The sequence below is a fragment of the Pituophis catenifer genome, unplaced genomic scaffold (assembly GCF_029215685.1).
Source record: "Pituophis catenifer annectens isolate HBS135680 unplaced genomic scaffold, rPitCat1.0.hap2 SCAF_3, whole genome shotgun sequence".
NCBI lineage: Eukaryota > Metazoa > Chordata > Lepidosauria > Squamata > Colubridae > Pituophis > Pituophis catenifer.
In genome coordinates, this window is record NW_027256883.1 from 212480473 (window position 1) to 212494383 (window position 13911).

At 43.4% G+C, this 13911-nt stretch overlaps 1 pseudogene; it reads left to right on the plus strand.

The window, feature by feature from the left end:
• The first annotated feature begins 272 nt into the window (after positions 1 to 272).
• On the plus strand, positions 273 to 8103 carry LOC139315117 (signal-regulatory protein beta-1-like; annotated as a pseudogene).
• Positions 8104 to 13911: the final 5808 nt, after the last annotated feature.

Sequence of the window (13911 nt, forward strand, 5' to 3'; positions counted from 1 at the left end):
AATAATAATAATAATAATAATACAGTTCTAATTGAGGGAAGACCAGCGGCTGAATATTGCCAATTTAGAGATTGATTTTTAGTCCTTCTGAGAAGGCAGCAGAACTTCTGTGACTTCATTTACTGTGACTGATGCAATAACTCAAACTTCAGAAACTTGTCCAAATTTAGAAGGAGGAAATGGGAGTTCCGCTTTTGCTATTTCAAGAGGAGGAAAGATCCAGTGGACTAGACCCCAAAGTCATCCCAGATGTTTCTCCTGCTGCTATCGGCATGGCTGCCTTGAAGTCCTTCAAGACAATCCCTGTTACTGGTCCTCTTCAGCTGCTGCTTTTGTTGATGCTCCTCCTTCCGCAAGATCTGGGTGAGTGTTGACAGCTGAGATCAGGCAGGCTCCGTTCTCAGATTTACAACTGGAGTAAAATCCAGCGCGAGATGAGTATTAAAGCTGCTTCAAACCTCCTGTGCTTTACAGTGAGAAGATCAGAATTCCCTGAAAAAGCCAATTCCAGATGTTAGATTTTGGGGGGAGCAGGTGGACATTTCTTTCGTTGGTTCCACCCCAAGTGGCTAAGTTTAAGTTTAAGTTTTATTTATTTGTCAAGCATATATAAGATAACAGGTAAAAGTATCAGCATAATTTGAATACATGAAAAGAGTAAGTAAAACGAAATATTAGGACAGGGATGGTAGGCACGCTGGTGCATTTATGCACGCCCCTTACAGACCTCTTAGGAATGGGGAGAGGTCAACAGTAGACAGTCTAAGGTTAAAGTTTTGGGGGTTTGGGGAAGAAACTACAGAATCAGGTAGTGCATTCCAGGCATTGACCACTCTGTTACTGAAGTCGTATTTTCTGCAATCGAGTTTGGAACGGTTTACCTTGAGTTTGTATCTATTATTTGCTCGTGTATTGTTGTAGTTGAAGCCAAAGTAGTCATTGACAGGAAGGACATTGTGGCAGATAATTTTATGTACTATGACTGAAGTCGGCGTAGTTCTAAGTTGTCTAAGCCCAAAATTTGGAGTCTGGTGGCATCAGGTATTTTATTGCGGTTAGAGGAATGGAGGACTCTTCTCGTAAAATATCTCCAGATTCTGTATTTATGTCCGATATGCAGTGCAGGGTTCCAGACAAATGAACTGTATTCAAGAATTGGTCTAGCAAATGTTTTGTATGCTCCAGTTAGTAGTACAACATTACCAGAGAAGAAGCTACGCAAGATGAGGTTAACAACTCTTAAAGCCTTTTTGGCAATGTTGTTACAGTGGGCTTGGGCACTTAGATCTTTAGATATGAGTACTCCAAGGTCCTTGACAGAGTGAGGGTCATCTACAAGGTCAGGTGAGGAACATGAGAGGAAGAACATCAGAGCTCTGGAGTTCTGGAGACCAACTGGGGCCACCTGGTTTGATTTGGTCCTTGGGTTGGGGACTTCAAGAGGAGCCGAGGTGGCGCAGTGGTTAGAGTGCAGTACTGCAGCTACTTCAGCTGACTGCTAGTTCAGCAGATCGGCGGATCAAATCTCACCGGCTCAAGGTTGACTCAGCCTTCCATCCTTCCGAGGTGGGTAAAATGAGGACCCAGATTGTTGGGGGCAATATGCTATTTAGTATACTGTCTTTGGTGTAAGCTGCCCAGAGTCCTCGGAGAGTGGGCGGCATAGAAATATGACTAATAAAATAAAATAAATAAATAAATAAATTGGGACCACACCTTCCATAACTCATACAATCTGGGTTGGAAGAAACTTGAAGTTTCTTGTTCAAGGCAGGAGTCCTTACACCATCTCAAAAAAAAAAAAAAAAACACCCTGGTTGATCATTTTTTTTCCTTGAAAACCTCAGTGATGGAGCAACCACGTTGATGAATAGTTCTCACTCTTAGGGAAGTCCTCCTCCTGACCTCAATGACCTTTTGCTTCTGCTGATATACAGAAATGCAGAACATACAGAACAATCGAGGTGGAAGGGACTTGAAGGTCTTCTAGTCCAAGCAGGAGACCTTATACCAGTTCAGATGGCCATCCAGTCTCTTCTTAAAAATCTCCAGGGATGGAGCACCCACAATATTCTGGTGGCAAGCAGTTCCACTGGTTAATTGTTCTCTCTGCCAGGAAATTTCTCCTTAGTTCCAAGTTGGATCTCTCCTTGATTAGCTTCCACCTGTTGCTTCTTGTCCTGCCCGCAGGTGCTTCGGAGAATAGCTTGACTCCCTCTAGAGTTGGAAAGGACCTTGGAGGTCCTCTAGTCCAACCCCCCACTCAAGCAGGAGACCCTATACCATTCCAAACCAGTCGCTGCCAAATCTTCTTGTACATACAAACTTGTAAATACAAACATCTTGAGAACTTCCCAGCCTCCTAAAACACGATTTCCTCCAAACAAAATCTCCTGGAAGGTTTTAACAGAATAACAAAGTTGGAAGGGACATTGAAGGTCTTCTAGTCCAACCCCCACTCAAGCAGGAAACCCTATATCATTTGTATGGCCTGTTCCCACCTCCCTGGGTGTTTGATTCCTTCTTTCCTCCTTCTTTCGTTTCTTCCTTCCTTCCTTCCTCCTTCCTTTATTCCTTCCTTCCTCCTTCCTTCCTTCCTTTCTTCTTCCCTCCCTCCCTCCCTCTCTTTCTTTCTTTCTTTTCTTCCTTTCTTTCTTCCTTCCCTCCTTCTTTCCTTCCTTCCTTCCTTCCTTCCTTCCTTCCTTCCTTCCTTCCTTCCTTTCTTTCCTCTTACATCGACCTTCATGAAATGACTAGTCAATTGTCTCATCTTCCGCTTCTTAAGCTCTCTTCTCCCCTACATTCCTTTCTCAGACCCCTACAAATTTTCACACGGACAGCCCTGGAAGATACAAAACCCATGGATGCATACAAAAAATAATTTGGAGTCAGCAAACTGGCTTTCCCACGCAGGTAGAAAAGGGGAACCAAAAGAGAATATCTTCCGAAGGCAACTTCTGTTCCATCGGTTGATAGTTCTCACTGTCAGAAAGTTCCTCCTTATTTCTAGGTTGAATTTCTGCTTGATCAGTTTCCATCCATTATTCCTTGTCTGGCCTTGGAAAATAGCTTGACCTCCTTCCTCCTCTCTGTGGCAGCCGCTCAGATATTGGAAGACTGCTCTCCTGTCTCCCCTGGTCCTTCTCTTCACTAGACTAGCCAGGCCCAGTTTCCTGCCAACACCTATCCCCGCTGCCTGGGACAGGCTGGAAATGGGACGCACAGAGGCCAAAAATGGAGCGCACAGAGGCCAAAAATGGAGCGCACAGAGGCCAAAAACGGAATGCACAGAGGCCAAAAATGGGGCATGCAGGGGTGGCAATAGGTGGCAATGGCGATGGGTGGCGACAGCAGTGAGGGGTGGGGGGCAATTCCTGCAGCCTGGAACAGCTGATCGGCAATATTCCAAGAGGCAGATCCAACCACCAATCAGCTGCTTGTGCTAAATCAGGCTGTGCTGAAGCTGACCACGCTGTTTGCTGTTTGCTGCAAGGAGGTAAATTTCTGGGAGGCAGAAGCCAAAGGGTGGGGTCCGGTGGGTGGGCGGGGCTTCAGCAACATTCGCTGTATAAGACACACAGACATTTCCACCCACTTTTTTGTTGGGGGGGTGGGGAGTGCATCTTATACTCTGAAAAGTACGGTAATTACAAATGTGTCTCTTGGTGTTTCAGTTGTTAGAGGACAGTATACGGAGATAACACAACTTCCAGAAACCATATCGGTGGCACCTGGAGAGTCCATCACTCTACAACGTAAATTGACTGAGTTGGATGTGACCGCAGACGTGCGGTGGTACAAAGGGCTGGACAGATACTAGCCCCCCATTTACAGTAATAGTCAAGGACCTTTCAATCGGGGGGTGAGGATCACCTCAAGATCATACACAGACTTCAGCATCGACATTCAAAACATCTGCCCTGAAGATGCCGGGACTTACTATTGTGTGAAGTTCTGTAACTGGTACCCAGAGGAGGAACTGGCTTCGGGGAAAGGCACTCTGGTCTCTGTAATTGGTAGGTGGTCCCCCACATTGATTTCCGGAGATGGAGGGAGATGTTCCCAATCAACCAAGAGACATGGAGGTGTAAATCCCGTGTTCAAAGTTGAGTCTCTCTGACCCAAATAGATTTTGGAGCATCTCTGAGGAACATCAACTGATGTCTCTCTCTACTTTCTCCCTCAGCCAAGCCATCCCTACCTGTGATTCGTGCCCTCAGAAGAAGAATCATGCCAGGGTCTTGGGTCTCCTTCATCTGCTCCACAGAGGGATTCTGTGGAAATTGGGATCGTAGAAACACCCAGGAGCATAGAAGAGTCCAAAGGCAGATGCATGAATAACTGTGATAAATGTATTTATTCATATAACAAAACATATTAACTATATACAAAGGCTGTCTTAATATCCATTAGGGTAGGGGGCACACAGCGTGTGTGACTACCCCTATCAAAGATCATGTCTCATGGAGAACAAACGTAAAAGAGCGCATGGTGGAAAGGTTAGAGGGGGTTTTATACTCAGTGTAAGCCCCTCCTCTCCACATAGGGGTGGGGGCACTTTCTGCCTCCACTAGTGTCTGTATGATATATGTGCCAATGGCTTGCAAATACTTGACAGATTCTTCCCCAGAGAGATCACAGTCAGCTGGTTGAAGGATGGGAAAGAAATACAGGCTGCCTGGACCAGCATCCTGGATTCTGGTGGAAGGCAGAGCTTCTTGTACAGAGCGGAGAGCACGGTGGAAATCTGGCTGGAGCAAAGAGACGTGAAGTCTCAGCTGACCTGTCAGATCCAACACAGATCATTGGATGGTCGTCTCCAGCAGACCTTCGCACTTGTTAATGTCCTAAGAGGTACCGTATTTCCCTGAAAATATGACCTACCCCCAAAATAAGCCCAAACCTGATGTTTGGGGATAGGGCTAATATAAGCCCTACCCTGAAAATAAGCCCAGCAAATGGGTGTGGCCCCTTGATACAGCGCAGATACCTGTAAGTCCGAGCATGGAGGCAGAGGCATGTGGGGGTGGGGGGGAAAAGGCAGGCAATCCAGATGTGCTGCGTTGCTACCTGGCTCACGGGAGGCTTGTGGTCTTTGAGATCACTTCAGAGGGTTTGTTGTGTTTGGGGAGCTGGGTCAGGACAGGTTCAGGGGTGAAATCCAGCAGGTTCTGACAGGTTCTGGAGAACCGGTAGCGGAAATTTTGAGTAGTTTGGAGAACCAGCAAATACCACCTCTGGCTGGCCCCAGAGTGGGGTGGGAATGGAGATTTTGTAATATCCTTCCCCCAGGATTGGGGAGGGAATGGGAATTTTGCAGTATCCTTCCCCTGGAGTGGGATGGGAATGGAGATTTTGCAGTATCCTTCCCCTGGAGTGGGGTGGGAATGGAGATTTTGCAGTATCCTTCCCTTGCCATGCCCACCAAGCCACGCCCACAGAACCGGTAGTAAAAAAAATTTGGATTTCACCACTGGACAAGTTCCTTATTTCTTTCTTTGTTCGTAGTGTTAAGTTTTGATCTTGGGCTTCCTGCAAACCAGGTTCGTACGAGGGTTGTTTCCCCCTGCATACCACAATCAGAGACCAAACCCAGTTAGTCTTCCAGCTGCGTCTGAGCACAGGAGCCACGAATCCCAACCTCTGTTGACCAATCTCTTTGACTTTCTTTGCTCAGTTCCTCCCAAGGTACGGCTCGCGACCAATCCACCTTCTCCCGTCCGGCTGAACACCTTGGTGATGATCACCTGCAGGATAGAAGAGTTTTATCCAGATGATTCAAACTTGGAATTGTTTATCAACAATGCCCCAAGCAGGAAAGGAACGGTTGGCCGGAGGGACTTTTTCCCTGAAGACTTACCTGGAGGTGATGGCCACCAAAGACAGGAACAACTCACAATTCAGTTGTGTGGTTCAGCAGAATACCCAAACTCTACTCACTCTAATAATAAAGCTTGTCACTGTGATGGAATCCGAAGACGACAGATGTTTGGGTAGGGCTCCACCAAGTGAGCTCTTCTTAAATCCTTCGAAACGTTTCTTCCGAGGGTTGGGTGACACACACGCCCTGCAGCTTTTCCCTTTTTTACTTAGCACTGAATGAAGTTAGCCATCAATATCTCCTGCTTCTGAAACAGAATAAGAGGAGAATTGGAAGGGACCTTGGAGGTCTTCTAGTCCAACCCCCTCCTCCGGCAGGAGACCCCCTATACCAGTGGTGGCGAACGTATATGGCACGCGTGCCAGAAAGGGCACTTGGAGCCCTCTCTGTGGGCACGGGCGCCGTCACCCCAGCACAGAGTTCGCCAGAGTTCGCCGATGGGGGCAGGCCAGGTGGGATCAGGCATCTCATGCGGCAGCCTAGGGGGCGGGGTCCTCGCCCTGGCAGAAAGTGATGGGGGGAGAGAAGAGCCTGATGGAGATGGAGCTGCAGAAGCGGAGACCGATGTTTATAGCAGGCCGATGTAAACATCGGCCTCCGCTTCTGCAGCTCCGGCTTCTATTCTATTCTATTCTATTCTATTCTATTCTATTCTATTCTATTCTATTCTATTCTATTCTATCCCATCCCACCCCACCCCATCCCATCCCAGCCTAGCCTAATAATCCTATCCTATCCTACTCTTCTCTACCCTATTCTATCTGGGGGAGTGAAAATGTCTGTCTCTATTATATCTGTCTGTCTGTCTGTCTGTCTGTCTGTCTCTATCTATCTATCTATCTATCTATCTATCTATCTATCTATCTATCTATCATCCATCTGGAAGCTTTCAAGAAGAGACTGGACTGCCATTTGTCTGAAATGGTATATGTGAAAGGGGGTTAGACTAGAAGACCTCCAAGGTCCCTTCCAACTATTCTATTCTATTCTATTCTATTCTATTCTATTCTATTCTATTCTATTCTATTCTATTCCATTCCATTCCATTCCATTCCATTCCATTCTATTCTATTCTATTCTATTCTATTCTATTCTATTCTATTCTATTCTATTCTATTCTATTCTATTCTATGGAGTGAAAATGTCTGCCATCTTGACTTTTTTGGCTGTCCACTGCTGCCAACCCAGAACTGTTATGACACCGTCGAAATGGAACAACTTGTTACGTCCAACTCACTATGGCTAACTCATCACAGCCATGGTGCCACGGAGATCTCCACCTGCCAAATCGCTGCAGGACCATTCAATAATTCAATTTAATTATTTAAATTTTTTTTTTAAAATGATTTCAATTTTTCTCATCTGCCTTTCATTCTGTCCTTCCTTTGGCATCCTTTCTTTAATGATTCTGTTCCACCATTTCTTCGATATTCGTGTAACTCTTGTCCGATGGCGAGTTGGCCATAGTGCAGTGATGGCTAACCTTTTTGCCATCACATGCCAAGGGGGGGGAGGAAGGTTCATGTGTGCCCACACCCATAATTCTATGCATCCCGCCCTGTGCATGCATGCACAACCTCCGCTCCACCCTCCTGCTCTGGAGGCTGGGGACAGCAAAAAACGTCACTTCCTGTCCAACCGGGAGTTGGGAAATGGGCCGTTTCAGGCCTCTGAGGGGGTGGGGAAGGCTGTTTTTGCCCTCCCCAGATGCATAGAGAGGATCTGGAGCCAGGTGAGAAAGCAAAACAGGCCTTCCCCACCCCAACCCCCCAGGCCCTCTGGAGGCAGGAAACAGCCTGTTTCCCTACTTCTGGTGGGCCCAAAAGGCCTGAAAATCTGCTGGACGGTGCACACATGCGCGCCAGAGCTGAGCTGGTGTGCCCACTGATATGGCTACGTGTGCCACCTGTGGTACGCGTGCCATAGGTTCGCCATCGCTGCCATAGTGAGTTGACTCGCAGTGAGATGTCCTAGACCCTGATGGAGCAGGATTTAAGAGGATTAAATCAAAACCATCCACTGTTTTTTTTTTCTCCACAGGCTCACCACCGCAGCAATCTCTCCTCGTTCTTTGGATCCCGCTTTTCCTGATCAAAGCAGTCGTCTTCATTTGCACCTCTTGCCTTTTTCTAACGAAGGCGCGCGGATTCAAACACGCAAAATATCGTTCCAGAACATCCCAGGGAATGCAACGATCTGGAATTCGGATTAGGAAATCCTAGTTCTGACAGGCTGAGGGGGAAAAAAAACTGGGGGGGGGAAGAAAACCTGAAATAATAAATCGTTTTGACCTGCATTGAAATGATTAGGAAAGAAATAAAAATGGCAACTGTTTGTTTACAGAAGTTATAAAGGAGCAAAGATTTTTAAAAATCATATAATGTGGGGGTGTAGGTATGCTTTTGAAATATGAAGAAGCAACAACGTCCAATGTTCAGCACTTGTTGTCTACACAGGTAGTCCTTCAGGTATAATAAAGGAACCTGTCCATTTAGGGTCGTGAGTCAAAACTATGTAAAATGAATCAGACTCATTTTTACCGCCTTCTTAGCAATAGCAATAGCACTTAGAATTATATACCACTTCACGGTGCTCTAAATGGTTTTACAGAGTCAGCCTGTTGCCCCCCAACAATCTGGGTCCTCGTTTTACCCACCTCGGAAGGATGGAAGGCTGAGTCAACTTTGAGCCAGTCATGATAGAACTCCTGTCAGTGAGCAGTGAGTTAGCCTGCAATACTGCATTCTAATAGATAGATAGATAGATAGATAGATAGATAGATAGATAGATAGATAGACAGACAGACAGATAGAAGATAGATAGATAGATAGATAGATAGATAGATAGATAGATAGATGGATGATAGATGATAGATGATAGATAGATAGATAGATAGATAGATAGATAGATAGATAGATAGATAGATAGATAGATAGATAGATAGATGATAGATGATAGATGATAGATAGATAGATAGATAGAAGATAGATAGATAGATAGATAGATAGATAGATAGATAGATAGATAGATAGATAGATAGATAATAGAAGATAGATAGATAGATAGATAGATAGATAGATAGATAGAAGATAGATAGATAGATAGATAGATAATAGATAGATAGATAGATAGATAGATAGATAGATAGATAGACAGACAGACAGACAGATAGAAGATAGATAGATAGATAGATAGATAGATAAATAGATAGATAGAAGATAGATAGATAGATAGACAGACAGACAGACAGACAGATAGAAGATAGATAGATAGATAGATAGATAGATAGATAGATAGATAGAAGATAGATAGATAGATAGATAGATAGAGATGATAGATAGATAGATAGATAGATAGATAGATAGATAGATAGATAGAAGATAGATAGATATAGATAATGATAGATAGATAGATAAATAGATAGATAGATAGAAGATAGAAGATAGAAGATAGAAGATAGAAGATAGATGATAGATGATAGATGATAGATAGATAGATAGATAGATAGATAGAAGATAGATAATAGATAGATAGATAGATGATAGAGATAGATAGACAGCTAGATAGAAGAGATAGATAGATAAATAGATAGATAGATAGATAGATAGATAGATAGATAGATAGATAGATAGATATAGATACACAGATAGATAGATAGTAGATATATGATAGATAGATAGATCGATAGATATAGATAGATAGATAGATAGATAGATCGATAGATATAGATAGATAGATAGATGATAGATAGAAGATAGATAGATAGATAGATAGATAGATAGATAGATAGATGATAGATAGATAGATAGAAGATAGATAATAGATAGATAGATAGATAGATAGATAGATAGATAGATAGATAGATAGATTTGATTTTGATTTTGATTTTGATTTGATTTGATTTGATTTCTATACCGCCCTACTCCCGAAGGACTCAGGGCGGTGCACAGCCAAATAATAAAACACATACATACAAAATTTAAAAATAGAATCAAATCAAATTAAATAATTTTGGCCCCGACAAGTTTAAAACCCCAAACTTTTTAAAACCAATTTTAAAATTGAATGTATAAAATACTAAAAGATATTTAAAAATTAAAAATCTTTTATAAAAGAGGGAGAAAATTAGGCCAGGCCCGCCTGGTGAAATAATAAGGTCTTTAAAGCGCGGCGGAAGATGCGCAGATCCGGGATGATGATAGATGATAGATAGATAGATAGATAGATAGATAGATAGATAGATAGATAGATAGATAGATAAAGATAGATAGATAGATGATATAGATGATAGATAGATAGAAGATAGATAGATAATAGATAGATAGATAGATAGATAGATAGATAGATAGATAGATAGATAGATAGATAGAGTCAGAGTCATTTCTGGAAGGTCCTCGCACTTACGACCAGTCCTTGCACTTACGACCCGACTCATTTGTTTGCTTTTAACACTGATCAGCTGTAGGGCGGCCCTTTGAAGCCCCGCGGCAAGAGTTTAAACAGTTTTTTTCCCCTCTAGTCATCAGCTGGGACTCAAGAGGCAGCAATAGATTGGGGGTGGGGCCAAATAAAAGGTAAGAATAACGTGGAGGGGTGGGGGGGGAGGGCGGGGGGGAGAACCGGTTCGGTGATGTCATTCTCGTCACCGCTACCAGCTCGGCCGAACCGGACCGAACCAGGAGGAACCCACCTCTGCTTCAGGTCAGTGGTGGGATTCAAATAATTTAACAACCGGTTCTCTGCCCTAATGATTTCTTCCAACAACCAGTTCACCAAACTGCTCAGGAAGTTAACAACCGGTTCTCCCGAAGTGGTGCGAACCGGCTGAATCCCACTACTGCTTCAGGTGCTTTGGAGAATAGCTTGACCCCCTCTCAGGAAGATAAATCTATCTCAGCATCGACTTCTCTCCTACTATCGCAGCACCATTGAGAGTGTCCTGACATACGGCATTCTTGCATGGTATGGGAGCAGCTCTCTAGCGGACAAAAACGCTCTACAGAGAATCATTAAAACTGCCCAGAATATCATCGGACTCCAGTTACCAGCCCTGGACGACATCTTCGAACCTCGCTGTTTGAGAAAGTTGCATAACATTCTCAGAGACTCTTCCCATCCTGCTTACCATCTTTTTGGACTGTTGCCTTCTGGCAGAAGATACAGAACAATGAAAACTCGGACCACACGGTTTCTGAATAGTTTTTATCCCAGAGCTATAATGGCACTCAACCATGAACTAAAGGGCCACCATCCATGAGCTGTTGGACAGCATTACTTGGTCTGTTGTGTGGATGTTTGGGTGGTTTAAGGGTGGAGAATTGCGGTGGGTGGGAGTGTGTTTGGGGATTGTTATGTGTGTTGGACCTGGTCTTTGGGTGTTAAGTGAATTTCGTTGTATGGGTATATTGTGTATACACATCCAATGACAATAAAGTTATTTATTTATTTTGTGGCAGCCTCTCAAATACTGGAACACTGCTATCGTGTCATCCCTAGTCCTTCTTTTACCTATTTATCTACTCACATTTACATGCTTTCAAACTGCTAGATGGGCAGGAGCTGAGGCAAGGATGGGAGCTCACCCCATTGCACAGTGTTCGGGTCTCAAACTTGGGCTGCCAGCTTTCCAGTTGAAAAGTTCAGCGTCTACTGTAGAGGTACAGTAGTACATACTAATCCACAAAGCAAAATCAAACAAACACAGTACATTTGAAGAGCAGCCCCCCACCCACCTTTTGGGCACCAGGGACCAGTTCCGTGGAGAGAAGTTTTTCCGTGGACCGGAGGAGCCATAGTTTCGCGTGCTGCTTGCATCCCACAGATGGGGCTTTGCTTGTTTGCGTGGCCCAGTTTCTGCCATGCCGCGAACGGGTGCCGGTTCGGGGCCCCAGCAATAGAATGCAAAGGCTGTTACTGCAAGCAGTCCTAAACTATGTGCAAACAAACTGTACAGCAGAATGCAAAAGAAATTTATGGTACTAACCGGCTTCCCGTTGATGCTGGGAAGTAGTTCCACAATGCAAACAGGCACAGGAATGAAAAAAAAAGGAACCCTTTATCTTTGCAAAGTACCTACAAAGAAGATCAGTACAAGCCTTGGTAGTACAGGGGTTTAAGGCACCTTGTTATTAAGCTGGTTATTAAGACCAGCTGCCTGCAATTACTGCAGGGTTCGAATCTCGCCAAGGCTCAAGGTTGTTTGTGTATTTTTTGTATTTTATTTTATTGTGTAGAACAAGCCTGTAGTACAGTGGACTAAAGCACTCTTATTAACATCTGTTGCTTGCAATTACTGCAAGTTCAAATCTCACCAGGCTCAAGGTTGACTCAGCCTTCCATCCTTTCAAAGGTAGGTAAATTGAGGACCCAGTTTGTGGGGGCAATAAGCTGACTTTGTATAAATATACAAAAGGATGAAGGCTATTGCTGAGCACATTGTAAGCCGCCCTGAGTCTTCGGAGAAGGGCGGCATATAAATCAAATTTAAAAAAAAAAAAAAGCATGGTGAAAAAACATTTTAAAATACTGCATTTTTTCGGAGTGTAAGATCCACTCCACCCCCCCCAAAAAGAGGGTGAAAATTTGGGTGCGTCCTATTGTTGTGGATTTAATAAGACAAACACAACTTTTGGGTTGATCAGAGACAGATTTTATATATATATATTGCGCAATAGGTTCAAGGCTCTGTACATGAAGCGTTGAACAAAGACAGGAATTAGGTACAATGGTTTTATACCCTTCTAGACAAAGGATTCTTTTGAAGTCAGCAGTTCATATGGTCCTATACATTTATCAATTTTAATTGACATTACAGAGTTTCTTTGCAAAACAATCATAATTCTTTTTGTAGATTACTGAAGCATCTCTTTTATCTTTTGACGATGGACAACTTTTAACTCATGTGGATCCCCTTGACCTAACCAACCCTTAAGATGTATGTCATTAGAATGTTCCTTTCTTCTGACAACTTAGAGGCCTCCTAGAGGAACCAAAAGGACCTTGGCTGAGTTTGTACTCTTTCCAACCGGATGCATTGCTTTTTAGAATAGAGTGAATAGAAAGTTATCCAGTGGTCATCCATCAGAGCCCGCTTCATTACATTATTCCCCCCTCTGAAAGTTTTTCAATGCAGAAACTTTCACTATTCTCATATAAGTTTAACTTCTGAGTATACAAGATTCCAATAAACAAATCTACCATATATAGGGTCTAACAAAAGATAATTAATAAAAGTAAAGGATAGGTAGTTCTTGATTGTTTTTCTACTCTCTTGATTCTTGGGGAGATTCTCTACCTTTTTCTACAGGTTCCATTTTCTCATATGGGTCTGCCTCAGAATCTTTATGTTCTTCCATAGGATATGGACCAAGTTGATTAAGAAAACGTTCTATCAAAGCTAGTTCCTTTTCAACTTGAATCTCCTTTACTGTTCTTATTTATAGATGTTTCAGCATAGGGATTGCACAAGGAATAAAAGCTAGGCCTGCCACAGCCATATTAATCCACCCGGATCCAGGCAACCAAGAAAACCACATGTCAGTTGTTTATAACCTCTGACCTATCTTGGAAGCCCTATCCTGCAATTCCTTGGCAATTTCTCTGACCACACCTGATTTGTTACATGTTTCTGTCCAGTTTGTTGGTAAACACAAATATGCATCCTTTCCACATAAGAAGATTTATGGAAAAGGCATGCACTCAGTAGTTCCTTGCATTAGTCCAGACCCCTAAGTCCCTGCCACAAACATTTCTGCCAGTGGTTGCAATGGGACTTCCAGTGAGAGGTCCTTCTGTTTATCTCTGAGAATTGGTCCTTCAAAAAACATATCGAGAGGTAGTATTTCCAGGTGGAAAAAGGATACACAAATCTAATTTGGACTTCAAGTTGAACCAGAGTGGAAATTCTGAAGGTTGAAATGGTCTTGGACAGATTCCATCCACCCCACTTTCCCTTCTTAAAATTTATTTCTGGTAGCCTTTGTTCTAACCCAGAGTTGTGGTTTGACAGGAACAGCATGATAAGATGTAGG